The sequence below is a fragment of the Ornithorhynchus anatinus genome, chromosome 14 (assembly GCF_004115215.2).
Source record: "Ornithorhynchus anatinus isolate Pmale09 chromosome 14, mOrnAna1.pri.v4, whole genome shotgun sequence".
Lineage (NCBI taxonomy): Eukaryota > Metazoa > Chordata > Mammalia > Monotremata > Ornithorhynchidae > Ornithorhynchus > Ornithorhynchus anatinus.
Window position 1 is genome coordinate 48,077,919 of NC_041741.1, and position 15,497 is coordinate 48,093,415.

General features: G+C 54.1%; 1 protein-coding gene across 3 annotated transcripts in view; it reads right to left on the reverse strand.

Moving 5' to 3' along the window:
- PPP6R2 (protein phosphatase 6 regulatory subunit 2) overlaps positions 1–15,497 on the reverse strand; it is an 84,812-nt gene that overhangs the window by 39,788 nt on the left and 29,527 nt on the right. For all 3 annotated transcript variants that reach the window (XM_029079415.1, XM_029079413.2, XM_029079414.2), the window contains exons 2-3: positions 6,839–6,893; positions 2,969–3,106 (exon numbers count right to left, since the gene is read on the reverse strand). The gene's annotated coding sequence lies outside the window, so the exon portion shown is untranslated. The remainder of the gene's footprint in view (positions 1–2,968; positions 3,107–6,838; positions 6,894–15,497) is intronic.

Consider the following 15,497-nt stretch of genomic DNA (forward strand, 5'->3'; position numbering starts at 1 on the left):
TACAACCGCTTTCCGAACGACCTACTTTACGGGGAAAGGAACGGGCTGAGTCACTGCCCGGGAACTCGTATAAGGAGCAGGTCCCTAAGAGGGGTGTCATCGCGGGCCGGGCTGGAAATAACCCATTCGGAGCCTCGTTTCTAGTCACGCCTTCCCGGAGAAAGGCCTCTTTCGCTTTGGGTTGCCGTTCCTCTCCCAGAAAGGGGAATGAAAACAAATCCACGGGCAAACATCTCTTGTAGGGGAATGGGGTGGGGGGAGGGAGGAAATCAGGGGTGGACCCCCTTTCTTGTGCGGAAGAGTCTGACGAAATGAAATTTTGAGCCGCAGGTGCTCCAAGAGCCAATTATAGAGTTTAAGCACACATTAACGTAGCTTACTTCATCGTGAATCGAAAGGCGAGAATGCCTCGTCTCCCAGCCCGCGTAACGCCTGCTTGGCGGCGACCAGGCCGGACGACTCCCCACCCTGGGACTTTATGGGGCCTCCATGTGACACATGACATCGTGCTGCACGCAACAGAAGATGCTGATGTCACTGCATCGCACAGACCGTGAGCCCGAGGTGGGATACGCTCCCTGTCCGACCCGATTATCTTCTACCTCAGTGCTTAGTTCAGGGCCTGGCATAGAATAAGCGCTTAAACACCACAATCGTGACGACGATAATAATGATAATGAAAACAGCCATTGCTGCAGAGGCGGGGGCAGGAAAAAGGAGCCCACTGGCCCGTTTATGGCGGCTTTCGGGGAGGCTGTAGTGGAGGTGCTCCCCTCCGAAGTGCTCTGCTCCCCGTAGGAGCCCAAGAGTATCGATTTCTTCCCTCCACCTCTGCACTGGTGAAAAGGAACCACCTCTGACTTCCTACTGTCACTTCATCGGCTCCTTCCCGGAATCCCCGGCGTGATTTCTGCATTTTGCCGAGTTCGGAAGCTGCCCGGCCTTAGTGGGACGGATGGAAGGGGCCCCTTTTCCGAGGGCGTTCGCTCCTCGCTCGGGGCTCGCTCGGCAGGAGACGACACCTTCGAGGGGGTCCAACGGTTTCGAGGCGCGGGCTGGGAGCAGCCGGACAATCGACCGAGCAGCAGGAGGATCGAGTCCAGAGCCGATTCAGAAAATCTGAACCCAGATTAGCGGCGGGCTGGGCTGGCCCGAAGAGGAGGCTGGCCCGCTTCCCCGCTGCTTCGCCTCCCGCTCGGAGCCCCCCTCACCCGCCCCCTTCCACTGTCCCCAGCTCTCTCCGGGCAGGCCTCCCGCCCCTCCCCTCCCTTCCGCTCTCCTCCCACTCGGGTTCCCGCCTTCTGTCGTGTCCCTCCGGCACTGACTGCCAAAGCACCCCCTTCCCCCTCTCCCGAGCCCGACTCCCAACGAGATGACATCTCTAACGCTTGGAACACTGGGTGTTCCGGCAACGACGGAATCAATAACCGCGGCTCTTCCAAGGCACCCGGGCGCAGTCGTGTGCGTCTGTGCCCCGTGTCACTCCCCACAGTCCCGAAGCCCGCACTCCCCACCCCGGCGGCCCCAACGGCCCGGGCCGGGGCGTAAACGGCCGCGGAGCCCGGGTCTGTCCCACGCCACCGCGGGGGTGGTCACAGCCCTTGGCCAAGGGGCCCACAGGCCAGCCGGGACTGAGTGCCGTGACGGGAATCGGGGTGGGGTTTGGGGGTAGGTGTGTAGGGAGGTGGGGGAATCCCCTCCTCGATAGACGGTAATAATAATTACGATATTTATTAAGTGCTTACTATGCGCCAGACACTGTCCTAAGCGCTGGGGTGGATATAACATGGCTCAGTGGAAAGAGCCTGGACTTGGGAGTCAGAGGTCATGGGTTCGATTCCCCGCTCTGCCACTTGTCAGCTCTGTGACTGTGGGCAAGTCGCTTCACTTCTCTGTGGCTCAGTTACCTCATCTGTAAAATGGGGTTTAACTGTGAGCCTCACGTGGGACGACCTGATTACCCTGTATCTACCCCAGCGCTTAGAACAGTGCTCTGCACATAGTAAGCGTTTAACAAATACCAACATTATTATTATTATCTAACCCAGCACTTAGAACGGTGCTTGGCGCATAGTAAGTGCTTAACAAGTACCATAATTTCAGTGCTTAGAACAGTGCTTGGCACATAATAAGCGCTTAACAAATGCCATCATTATTATATTATAATATATTATATATTATTACATATTCTTATTAATCCCCGTTTTACAGATGAGGTAACTGAGGCACAGAGAAGTGAGGTGAATTGCCCAAGGTCACACGGCAGACATGTGGCGGAGCCGGGATTAGAACCCATGACCTCATGACTCCCAGGCTCATGCTCTATCCACTAGCCATGCTGCTTCTCAGGTTGAGAAGCATAGGGACGGGGGTGGTGGGGAGCCCGGGCCCAGCTCAGGGGGCCTTCGGCCCCAGCCCAGACAGTCAAACGCATCCTGGGCTGAAAACCAAGTCCGGCAGCTGGGGGCCGGTAGTGGCTACCGGAGACCAAGCAGCCCACTGGCTACCAGGGCCCATTGGCCACATGGCTCGGTCTCTGAGAGCCGCCACAAGTCACGGTTAAGCCCCTCCGGCGGACGGCCGAGCTCCCTAGCCCACGGATCTTGTGGCCCGGGCCACGCTGGGCTCCCCCTGCACTGGCCAGGAGAGGAACACAGTCCTTCCCACAGGCAGGACGAAGGGCCGGATCGAAGCGCCGCCCCGCCACTGGGAAAACTCAAACAAGGGTTTTCGGCCCGGGACCCCTCTCGCGTGCAGCGGACCACCTGGAGGGATGGACTCAAAAATACCGAGCTAGGGTCCGCTAGGGCCCCGGGACCCCAGACCCACCCCGATTTCAAAACCCTCGGCCGAACGGCAAGAAGTCACACAACGTGACCTCCTGTTCCAAGAGCGCCACGCACCGGAGGACGGCAGCGCTGAACTCGAGAAGTAGGGAAGAGCGGGAGAGGAAAGGAAATGCCCATACCTTCCACAGAAACTCCTGGTTTCAAAGCTGAAATCTGGTCTCCGGACAGAGAAACATTTGGGTTACTGATGCCCGAGTGGATGCCGACGGGTAAAAAGATCTGTCGCCCGAGGGAAGATCTCTCTCCAGCCGCTCTGCCTGCAGGAAGAGGAGCCAAACGGACGATTTCAATGCATGTCACACCCCTCTGAGAGGCTGCCGGGCCCTGTATTGATTCCATACATCTCCAGCCGGACGGAGAAGCCGGGCCAGAATGTACAAGGGATGAAAAAGCAATTCTTTTAAAGGAACAAACTCCCTTAGTCTTCAGAGCCAGTCCACGGATTCAACTGAGAAATGAGCCATTCATTAGAAGACCCGTGGCTATTTCTCACATTCCCCTTAAAAAGAGGACTTGGGTCACCAAGGAAACCGGAAGGCCACAAGCCCTGATTCGCTCATAGTTCCAGCGACAATCCGGGCGATCTCCGTGGGGTCTTCGGGCATCGGCTCCGCCTACTCTGACTCTCGGATAACCAAGTCGGACGGGAAGGGAGTTCCGGTCGGTAGGCCCGGCCTACGGACTCGATGCCCCGACCTGAGCCGCGTCACGGAACGGTCCCTATCGCGGGCCTCCTCTGGGGCAGTGAAGCTGGGAACGGGCCTTCCCACTCTGCTCTACCGTACTCTCCCAAATGCTCAGTACAGTGCCCTGCACGCAGTACGTGCTCAATAAATATCCCTGTGGGTTGATGGAAGGGGCAGGGTTATACCAGCCACAGACAGAAGGAGGGCACGGTTGCCCGAGCCGCCGTGATGCCGGGACGACCAATCCCAGCAGCCAGCGTGGACATCCCGGCCAGCCCGCCCCCAGCGTATCAGCCCGGGTTCGGGCTACTGGTTCCCAGGCCCGGACTCGTTTGGGGCCCGGCCTTAGGACTCCATCCCACAGGCGCGGTTAGGGTTGTTTGAAGCTAATCAAACAATAGTGTGCCCTGAGTGCCCATATCCATGAGAGTGCAAGGAGTGCTTGGGAAAATACAACAGAGTTAACAGACACGACCCCTATCCTCAAGGAGCGTCGAGTGAGGGGGACAGACAGGAGGAAGAAAAGGGGAGCTGGGGGTGGGTTAGTGCTCGGGAAGAGGGTGTGGAAGGGTTGCACACAGGGTTAAGGGGGGGGGGTCTTGAGCCAAGGCCTCGTGGGGCATTTCAGCAAAGCTCCTCCCCTGATGCTTTCCAAGAAGAAGGCTCCAAGCCATCCCAAGGGCACCTATGGCCTCTCGGGAGGACCCAACCCCAGCCCTGAGATGAGAACAGAGAGCTTTATTTCCTAAGGAATCTGTTAAGCACTTACTATGCGCGAGGCATTATATTAAGCACTGGGGTCGACACAAGCTAATCAGGTTGGACACAGTCCACGTCCCCCATGGGGCTCATAGTCTTCACCCCCATTTTACAGATGAAGTGAAAGGCTCAGAGAAGTGACAAGCCCAAGGTCACACAGCGGACGAGTGGTGGAGCCAGGATCGGAACCCAGGTCTCCCGATTCCCAGGCCTGGGCTCTTTCCACTAGACTGTGCTGCTTTCTCTTTTGGCCTTTTTCCCCCCCGAGTCACTGCTTTCCCTACCTGGGATGATGGGGCCGAGGGACTCCCCAATTCCCAAATGTGGAGGCGGATTCCACCACCCCTCTTTGGGCCGGATTCCCAGTCCCCCTCCTCCGGGGCCTCCGGCGAAGCCCGAGAGCTTCCACGCAGAGCTGAAAACCTCGATTAGCTTTTCAGAGCCCGTTGACTACTCCAGCCCCTTCTGCCCGGTCCCCTCAAAGCCCCGATATCTCCCGATGAAACCCTGGCACCTTCGGCTCCCGCTTTCATATTTCTTTCTTTCTGCTCTCTTCTCCTCTTCCTAACTCCCCTCTTCCTGCACTGAGTCTTCGACCCTCCTCACACCCACCTGCGGGAAGGTTTAATTCCTACTGTTTCCCAGCCAAGAGGTCACAACATCAGAAAGATGCGGCTTCAGGGTTGCTGTAATTAACAGTCCGCAGACAGATAAGGTAATGAAGAGAATACTCAAGCCTCATGGAAGCAATAATCTGGGGCAAAAATCCTAGGAAGCAACAAAATCCCTCAATCTGCCTGCCTGCCCCTGAAGGAGGGGATTTACGGAGACACGATACCAGTGAATCCCTCCCCCTCCTCTCCTCTCCCTACCCTCCCAAAAGAAAAGGGTGGATAAAGGGGAAGAAAGCAACAAATTCTTCTTCTGCCATGAAGCCTCTGATTTTGCTGCGGGGGGCGGGTGCCAGTTTCAGAACACTATGGAGAATGTGTACGTGTGTTTGTGCACATGTATATTAACAACAGGATCAGCCAGTGGCATTTACTGCGTGTTTACTTTGTGCAGAGCTTTGTACTTTCATTTATTCATTCAATTCAGTCGTATTTATTGAGCACTGTGTGCAGAGCACTGAACTAAGCGCTTGAGAGAGTACAAAATAATTCATTCAATTGTATTTATTGAGCATTTAGTTACAGTAATAATAAAAATAATGACGGCGGTTCCTGCTTTTGTTAGGCGCTTACTATGTGCAAAGCACGGTTCTAAGCGCTGGGGAGGATACAAGGTGATCAGGTTGCCCCACGTGGGGCTCACCGTCTTACTGCCCATTTTACAGATGAGGTCACTGAGGCCCAGAGATGTGACTTGCCCAAAGTCACACAGCTGACAAGCAGCAGAGCCGGGATTTGAACCCATGACCTCTGACTCCCCAACCCGGGCTCTTTCCACTGAACCGTGCTGCGACACACTCCCCGCCCACAACGAGCTGCCAGTCTAGAGGAGAGAACGACACAAAAGAGTCGGTAGACATGTTCCCTGCCCACCCCAAGCTTGCCAGCTAGAGGGGGAGACAGACATTTATAGAAGCAGCTTTCCCTAGGGGAAAGAAGCTGGGCCTGGGCGTCAGAGGACCTGGGTTCTAATCCCAGCTCCACCACTTGTCTGCCGTGTGATCTTGGGTAAATCACTTCACTTCTCTAAGCCTCAGTAACCTCAACTGTAAAATGGTGATTAAGACTGGCAGCCCTATATGGGAGAGGGACTGTATCCAACCTGTTTATCTTCTATCTACTCCAGCACTTAGTGCCCGGTGCATAGTAAGCACTTAATAAATACCACTTAAAATACAAAAATAAATAAGTTACAGACATGTACAAATGTGCTGTGGGGCCGAAGATGAGTTGAGTCCCAAAACCCCTAAGTGGTCAGATCCCAAGTGCAGACTCATTCCTTCATTCAATAGTATTTACTGAGCGCTTACTATGCGCAGAGCACTGTATTAAGCGCTTGGAATGTACAATTCGGCAACAGATAGAGACCATCCCCGCCCAGTGTCGGGCTCACGGTCTCAACGGGGGAGACAGACAGCAAAGCAAAACAGAACAAAACAAATCATCATCATCAAGATAAATAGAATCAAGGAGATATACACCTCATTAACAAAATAAATAGGGGAATAAATAATATATACAAATGAGCACAGTGCGGAGGGGAAAGGGGAGCAGAGGGAAAGGGGGGCAGATCCAATGCAGACTGTAGGACAGTGCGACAGGGATGGGGTCCAACCTGTTTAACTTATATCTCCCCTAGTGCTTAGTACAGTGCTCGGCACCCAGTGAGAGCTTAACAAACACCACAATTAAATTTAATTAATCTTCCAGAAGCCCTTGGATATCATACCGCGCTGCTCTTCCCGTTTCGAGATAAGGCTTTGACAATGACTAGCATTCAAGGAGGCGGGGAGGGGCCGGACACGTGAACAGGCAGGGCACAGCCGCTCGGCTCAAAACGTTCCTCCCAACAAAGGCTCAGAGGAAGCCTTACCGGAACAGAAGAGGAGAGAGGAGGCCGAGTCACATCCTCGGAGAGCACCCTTGACCTGGAAAACAGAGAGAATGCCATCCTCAGTCAGTCCGTCGTATTTATCGAGCGCTTACTGTGTGCAGAGCACTGAACGATAAAAACACATTCCCTGCCCACGCGAGCTTACGGTCTTAGAGGGGGAGGCGGACGTTCTAGCCGCTTAACGTCCGGGTCTTCCCTACACCGGCTGCTCTTGGGGGGGGGTCGGTGGAGAAAAGCACCCATCCGACGGGCGGCAGCGGCCAGGCCGCCTCCGAGGTGCACAGCGCGGCCCGTGGGAGACGGGCTAAAACGGCCAGCTCTCGAGGAGCTTCCAGGAGAATCGATCAACGCTGGGCGTTTCTGGGTGTATGGCACCGTACTGAACGCTTGGGAGAGGACATTCCAACAGAGTTGGTAGAAACGTTCCCTGGCCACAGGAAGCTAACGGTCCGGCTCTCTCTGAATTAACAATCAGCCGTTCTCTCAGCCTTTTTTGGGAAAGACTTATTTTAGCAGATGAGTCTGGCGGAGGAGGCAACTGGAGGGGGGGCGGGGGGCGGGACGCAAGAGGGTAGACGGGAGACGTACATCAGCGGGGGTCGCGGCGGTGTGAGTGCTTTGACGGTACAGAAGGGCTCAAGTGGCAGGGTGGAGGCTCGGAGTTGGGGGAAGAGTATAAAGTGAGGAGAGAAGAGATTGCTCAGGGAAGGCCTCCTGGAAGAGATGTGACCTCAGAAGGGCTTGGACAACCACATTATCAACCTCCCCGCAAAGTGCTTACTAAGGGCCTCTACGTTGGTATTTGTTAAGCGCTTACTATGTGCAGAGCCCTGTCCTAAGCGCTGGGGTAGATACAGGGTCATCAGGTCGTCCCATGTGAGGGTCCCAGTCTTCATCCCCATTTTCCAGATGAGGTCACTGAGGCCCAGAGAAGTGAAGTGACTTGCCTACAGTCACACAGCTGACAAGTGGTAGAGCCGGGATTCGAACCCCATGACCTCTGACTCCCACGCCCGGGGTCTTTCCATTGAGCCACGCGACCCGGCGAGCTCCATTCCAACCCCTGGGGAGACTGGGCCTAATTATTATTATTGCAATTGTTAAGTGCTTACTCCGTGACAAGCACTACTCTGATGTGGATAAAAATTAATCGGATCAGACACGGTCCCCGTCCCTCCTGGGGCTCACGGTCTAAGTCGGGGAAGAACAGGGTCCGAGTCTCCATTTGACACATGCGGAAACTGAGGCACAGAAGAGAAACGGCTTGTCCAAGGTCACACACTGAGCCAGGTCCTGACTCCCAAGTCCGTGCTCTTACCACTGGGCCACACCGCTCCTCTTCCAGAGCAAAGCCGTATGGGCTTTTACCAGACAGCTCAGGCTCTTAGCCAACTTGGGTCTTAGCTTCCCCCCTCCTCCAGTCTGCCTCTTGCTTGGCTGCCCCTGGGCTTCTGTGCAGGCCAAGAACAGAATCGATCACTTAAGCCCCTGGCCGACGGCCCGGGGCCTCACGGTAAAAGACTCACCCGCTGTACCCCTCCCCAGATGTGGCCTGCTCCACCAGGAGCCCAGCTTGGATGGGTGACAGCCCTGTCACACCGTGAGGATACAAAATATTAACTTTCGAAGGGAGACGGGCACCAAAGAAGTCTTGGCTAGAAGAAAAACAGGCCCCAAGTTTGCTTCTCTAAATTGCCAACACACAAAACCTACCTCACCCCAACTCTTCTCTGGCTGAGAAGTCGTGGCCTAATGGATACAGTGCAAGCCTGGGTGTCACAGGGACCTAGGTTCTAATTCTGACTGACATTTGTCTGCTGTGTGACCTTGGACAAGTCACTTCACTTTTCTAGGTCTGTTACCTCATCTGTAAACTGGAGATTAAGACTGTGACACAGACTGTGTCTGACTTGATGACCTTGTATCTACCCCGGTGCTTAGTACAGCGCCCGGCTCGTAGTAAGCCCTAAATAATTAATGGTGGTATTTGTTAAGCGCTTACTATGTGCAAAGCACTGTTCTAAGTGCTGGGGGATACAAGGTGATCAAGTTGTCCCATGTGGGGCTCACAGTCTTAATCCCCATTTTACAGATGAGGTAACCGAGGCACAGAGAAGTGACTTGTCCAAAGTCACACAACTGACAAGTGGCGGAGCCAGGATTAGAACCCATGACCTCTGACTCCCAAGCCTGTGCTCTTTCCACTGAGCCACGCTGCTTCTCTAAATAACTACCATTAAAGAAAAATCAGGATGTTTTCTCACAGACTGCCAGTTCTCTTTGGGCTCTTGGAAGAAAACACCTCCAATTTCATCCCTCCCTTCTTTACCGTCAGCTCTTTCCGCTCCCCGATCCCCTCCTCCTCTTCAATTACTTCCTCGGCTGCAAGTCAGGCGATCGGTGACACTTACTGAAGTGCTTATTGGGTGCAGAGCACTGTACTAGGAGCTGGAGTGCTTAGTACAGTGCTCTGCACACAGTAAGCGCTCAATAAATAAGACTGAATGAACGGAGAGGGGACAATAAACTAGAATTGATAGACGTGATCCCTGCCCTCAAGGGGGCTTCCCGTCAATCTCTCTTCACTTTAACAATCGGCCATTTGCCGCTCAGCCTCTTCTGGGAAAGACTTACTTTCCCTTTTGTGTTCCGCTTTCAATTCTCCTGGCATTCCCTGCTTAAGGGCCACTCGGGATCACGGCACATGAGCTGGCTGCCCTTCGCCCACGCCAAACGGCAGCCTCCTGCCCGCCGTCTCTCTCTGTGCCCCCCGGCCTCCGTGAATCCTGGTGCTAATTCTGGGTCCCGGCTGCTCCCCTGGGGTTCAACCCACCAGGGTGCTCGCCGCGTAAGGGACACCTTGAGAAACGAGCGAAACAGTCACGGAATGTTGCTCTCCTCCCCAGGATCGCAAATCCGGGTTCACCTGCTTTTGCAGCTTGGCGCCTCGATCCCCCGTTGATCTTTAAGACACAAAAGGAACACGGGCGAGGTTTTGCTGGAGTCGGATCTACATCATTCAACTCATTCAATCGTACTGATTGAGCGCTTATTGTGTGCAGAGTATTGGACTATGCGCTTGGAAAGTACTACGAGACAGCGACGCACTGTTTTGAAAGCTCCGCGGGCATTATGGATCACGAGGAGCAGCAGCTGAAGCCATTTCGGTTGGAAAGCTGATTTTATACATCGCAGGTTTACCTTCAAAAACAATACGAGCTCAAGATTTTTCTTCAGTAGAGGGGCCAGCTACTAGGAATCACTTAGTACAGAGAATTTTTTTTTTTAAAGGGGGGCGGGGGCAATCCGAAAAAGAAATCTCTAAATAACTCACTGGCACTGAAATGCCCAACGCCAAGCACCCACCCCATCTTTTCTTCTCTCTCTCTCTCCCCAAAACTTCCACTAAGGGCCATTGTGCTGAGAGGAAACTTTCCACCCCGCCAGACTTGGGGTTTTGGCTCGCCACCGCCAACCTTTCCAGGAACTCCGGGGGGTTTCATATTTCAAAGACCCATTCATTGAAGTGCTTATCTCCGTGACGCTGTGGACTAGGAAGGCGAGCTCACCTGAGCGTCAGAGGTAGAACTGGTCAATGACTTTATTTTCATACCACCCTGTCACTGGAAGCCTCCGAATACCTGCCTGGGAATCCAGGCTCGGAAAACTGTGCTATTCTGGGAGCACTTTATCTCTGGGTGGCTTCCTCTTTGGGTCGATTTCCATCTTGCCCTGGCAGAGGGCTGCCTGTGGGCCGACGCTGAAGGGGGTGAGGATGGATGGGCCGCTCGGGGACCCTCCAGAGGGGCCGAAACCAGCGCCAAGTTGGGTGAGGTAGAGGTGGCGGCGAAGGAAGGTCAACAGGTGAAAAGTCCCGTTTGATCCGTTCGGGCCAGGAATACCGCGTGGGGTCGGCAACAAGCCGGGGACGTGCGGGCTGCAAGCCTGAATCTGGCCCGTGCTCTGTTTTGAAGAGGGGGCTTGAACGAGACCCTCCATCTCTGGAATTCACGCACAGCCCCCGAGCGAATGCCGACGTTTCTGAGCTCTCTCTGGTGCCCCTTCCCTCTGATGAGCACGGGCTGCTCTCCCGAGGGTTATGCCCTTAGATTTGGCCAGCAGACCCTTCCCTGCGTAACCCATTCTGCAGATGCGAATGTATTTTCCAGGCAGAAGCAGCATCACACTGGGCACCACCCAGGGTGCCCCCACACCTGGGCTCAGTCTCCGACAGCACCCCCAGAACTGTGGGAGGAATGGAGCCCGGAGCCAGCGGGGCCTAGAAGGAGGAGAATAGACCTGAGAGTTGGGAACCCCGATTCTAATCCTAGCTCCCCGCCGGGCCTGCTTTGTGACCTTGGGCAAGTCACCATCTTAGTCGATTTTTTAAAATGGTATTTATTAAGCTCTTACTGTGTACCAGGCACTGTATTAAGTGTTCAGGAGATTACGACATGACATAGACACACTCTGCCCACAAAGAGCTTACAGTCTAGAGGTTTCCTTGGGGGTAAAAGGGGGAACATGATATCTGCTCTCTCTAGGTCTTCGATTGTGATTCCCGGAGAGGACGGGACTTTCTTCGCAACTGATTTCCATGTATCTTCCCCAGAGCTTGGCAATGTGCTTGGCATTTAGTGAGGGCTGAATAAATACCACGAATTTAATTAGCTTGAAGGAATCGTGTTGGCAGCCATCCTGGGCACCCACTCTCAGGTTCAGGGTGGCTCATCGAACACCCTTGATTTGCCCCTCTCCGTCTCTGACTCTGCCCCCGGAACCCCAGCAAAGACCACTGACCCCCCGACGATCCCCCTCCATACCTGTTTCCCAGTAACTCAGCATACAGCATCCAACACCCCGGCCTCCCCCCTCCATCCTGGCACAGAGTAAACACTTAGCAAATGCCATTATTATTATTATTATTATTATCCCCGACAGTCCCCCACCCATGGATCCATCCAAACCCTCAAGGAGCTGCTGGTTTTTTCAGCTGCAGTTTCCTGTGGGAACAGATTTCATGATCTAGTCCCCAGCAGGGGGAAGAAATGTTAATGTCTGTCACCTCCTCTAAAGTGTAAGTTCATTACAGGCAGGGGCCGTGTCTGCTAATTCTCTCCTACTGTACTCTCCCAAGCGCTTCCTACAACATTCTTAACATAATAAGCACTCAATAAATACCACTGACTGCCTCCTTGGGTTTGGTTTGAACCTGCCATCCTCTACTTCCAGTGGGGCCCCTCGCCGTGGTAGGCCGGGATTTGGGGAACAGCACTTTCTGTGCTCCCCCCCGCCCACCCGGAGCTGTAAATGCTATTCCCTTTAGTATTCTCGGTGCCGTCTTTCCATCTGTGGTATGACTTAGACCCTGATTTTGATCTTGCCCAGTCTGGGAGTTTGGTCTTGTCACGGCCGCTGGGGCTTACCCAGAACTTTTAATCCGGATGGAGTTCCCCATTCCATAGTTTCCTTTGGTAGCCTCAAATAGAGGACGGCGGCTACCGGTCCTACTTAATCGGTCTTACAGCCACGCGGCCCCAAATCCGATCCGAGGGGAAAACCTTCCCGGGATCCTAACTGGAAGCAATGGCCGCGTATCGGACACGGCACGTGTTTTCTAAACCCAGGCATCTTCCAGAAGGAGAGCAGACTGAAATCTAATCCAAAGAGAGTACTTTTTATGGCAGTTTTCCACGCAGCCGATTATATACCCTGCCCGGGATCCGCTTTCCCACTTGGAATGCAAAAAACCAAAATCGATAGCGTGGGAACGGACTCAGATGATTCATCGAATTTCTCAAGTCTTCTGCGGCCAATGCTGATTCATCCCTCCCCTCCTCCGTGTGGAGGGCTTTTCATGACCCGCTGGTTGCATTTTTCCATCGAAACAGTGTTCTCCCCCAGCAGAAAAAGCCAGCCACGGTACAGGAATGCTGGATCTCTCCTTGCGGGGCCCAACGTGGGACAGACCAGGTGACGGCAGCCGGAAGCGTCCCCGGGGTGCAGACGCGCACACCACCGAGGTCTTCCAGACTTTCATTCATTCAATAGTACTTACTGAGTGCTTACTATGCGCAGAGCACTGTACTAAGCGCTTGGAATGGACAATTGGTCAACAGATGTTGCCCGATACCTTCGAGAAAGCGGAGCTACTGACAGGATGGCTCCTCCCTGGCAGAACTGGGTAACGTAAGCGGTTTCCTGGCTGCAAGCACAGAGTCTTGGTCTGTATCTAGCCTTGCTGTGTGCCCAGCCCTGGAGCTGATGGAAGCTGGTCAAGGGCAGAGATGGGATTAGAAGCGGGCCTTCCCGATTCCCAGACCCTTTCCTGGAGATCGTGCGGCCCCTGGCCTTTGCCAGCCGTCTCTGGAGTCTGCCGGAGCAAAAGGGGGAGGTCGAGCAGCTCCTAGAGTCTAGAAATTCAGTGGTTGCCCACACTCGACTGTGTTTCTACGTTCTGGGGAGGCTCTGGCCAAGTGCCTGTGTCTCCCCCCCGCCCTTCCTGACCCCCATCGGTCAAAAAGGGAGCAATGGGTCTCATTAAGGAACCGGCTCGAGACAAATGCCGGGCCCTTGATGCGTTTCCCTAAGGCAACGGTCTGGAGCACACAGCCTGGACAAGGCCAGGGTGGCAGTCACCTGGAGGAGGCTTGGACTTTTTCGAGCGGAGGGGTACGTTACTGCCCGGAGCGCGTATTCCCCTCCCGCGCCAGTTCGATCTGGTTTCCAGGGGCGGTGTGCAAATTAAAGAGCCACCCACGCTGATTCCGAAGGAAATCACAATCCCTCACAGGATAGGGGTTGCTTTTCCAACTGGGCGCCGTGAGGCTAAGAGAATCGGTGGCTCGGAAATGCCGGGTGGCGGCTCTGAAGAAGCTGGAGGCTTCCGGTGGCTAAATAAGGCAGGGCCCCGCCTTCCAGAATCAACCATCTTAATTACTGCGTCACGGCCACTACAGTCCCGCTTCTGCCCTCATGCAGTGAAATGCCGTTTTGTTTGGTTTTCTCGGAAACAGAGACGACTCCAGGGACGTGGACGGGGGGCAAACGACGTTTTCAGGAGCACGGTGACTTTCGAGCTCAAGTCGGTCGCCCATGGCTCCCACCGAAGAATGGCGAAACGAGGCCAGCGGTGTCTATTTCAGGCCTGGGCGAAGACGAAATCTGCATCTCAACTGACGAAATTCATCATTTATTAAAAGACACACTCCCGCTCCCAGCCAGAGCTGGGAACCCTAGGAAGCATCAGGATGATCGCCGAGGGAGAAGAGACCAGATCAACCTCCCAGGCTGGAATGAGCTCAGTGTGACGGTCTTGGAGAGTCCCCGGGACCAGAGGCCAAAATAATAATAATAATAGTGATGATAATAATAATTACGGTATCTGTCAAGTGCTTACTATGTGCTGGGCACTGTACTATGCGCTGGGGTGGATACAAGCAAATCAGGTTGGACACAGTCCCTGTCCCCCGTGGGGGGTCACGGACTCAATCCCCGTTTTACAGATGAGGGAACTGAGGCACCGAGAAGTGAAATGATGTGCCCAAGGTCACACAGCAGACAAGTGGTGGAGCCGGGATTCAAACCCATGACCTGAATGAGAACAGGCAGGGCCCCAATTACACTTTGATTCATTCAATCGTATTTACTGAGCATTTACTGTGTGCAGAGCACTGTACTGAGGGCTTGGAAAGTACAATTAGACAAGCAGCAGGGCTCAGTGGAAAGAGTATGGGCTTGGGAGTTAGAGGTCATGGGTTCTAATCCTGGCTCTGCCACTTGTCAGCTGGGTGACTGTGGGCAAGTCACTTCACTTCTCTGTGCCTCGGTGACCTCATCTGTAAAATGGGGATTAAGACCGTGAGCCTCACGTGGGACAACCTGATGACCTTGTATCTACCCCAGCGCTGAGAACAGTGCTCTGCACATAGTAAGCGCTTAAACACCAACATTACTATTATTACAATTCAGGAACAGAGAGACAATCCCTGCCCTCAAGGGGCTCACAATCTAGAGGGGGGGAGAGAGACAGCAAAACAAGTAGAGAGGCATTACTTTATTCCTCCAGGAATCTCTCAGGGGTAGACGCGCTCACTGTGTGCACAGCACTAAACCAGGCTCTTGGAAGAGTACAACAGAATGGAGCTGGTAGACACGTTCCCTGCCACAATGGGCTTATAGTCTACGGTAGTTACCATTACAGCTCCCCTCGTTCCATCTCACCCCCCAACAGATCAGCAGGGGAGAGGGAAATCCACTAGACCACAATCCTCCCCTTCTTCAAAACTTTCCTGAAATCCCTCCTCCTCCAGGAGGCTTTCCTCCATCAAATTTTCTCCCCCCCATGTCACAGCCTCCCTTCGATCGCCTCAGCCCTGTGGCCTACCTTACTTCTTGCTGCGCCTTTGGACGTATCATGTTATAGATACCGTCCAAGCCCTCCTTCTCCTATCTGTATGTTAGCTTTGGTCCATCACCCCACCTAGACTGCAAGCTCCTTGTGGGCAGAACGTGTGTCTTCTTCATTTCCATGTACCCAGGGATTTTTCACCAAAGTATAGCCCCCGCTCTCTTCACGCCCCAAACCAAAGACCCATTTCACGCAGAGGGGCCCGGCAGGAGCCGCGGCTCTGCTGCC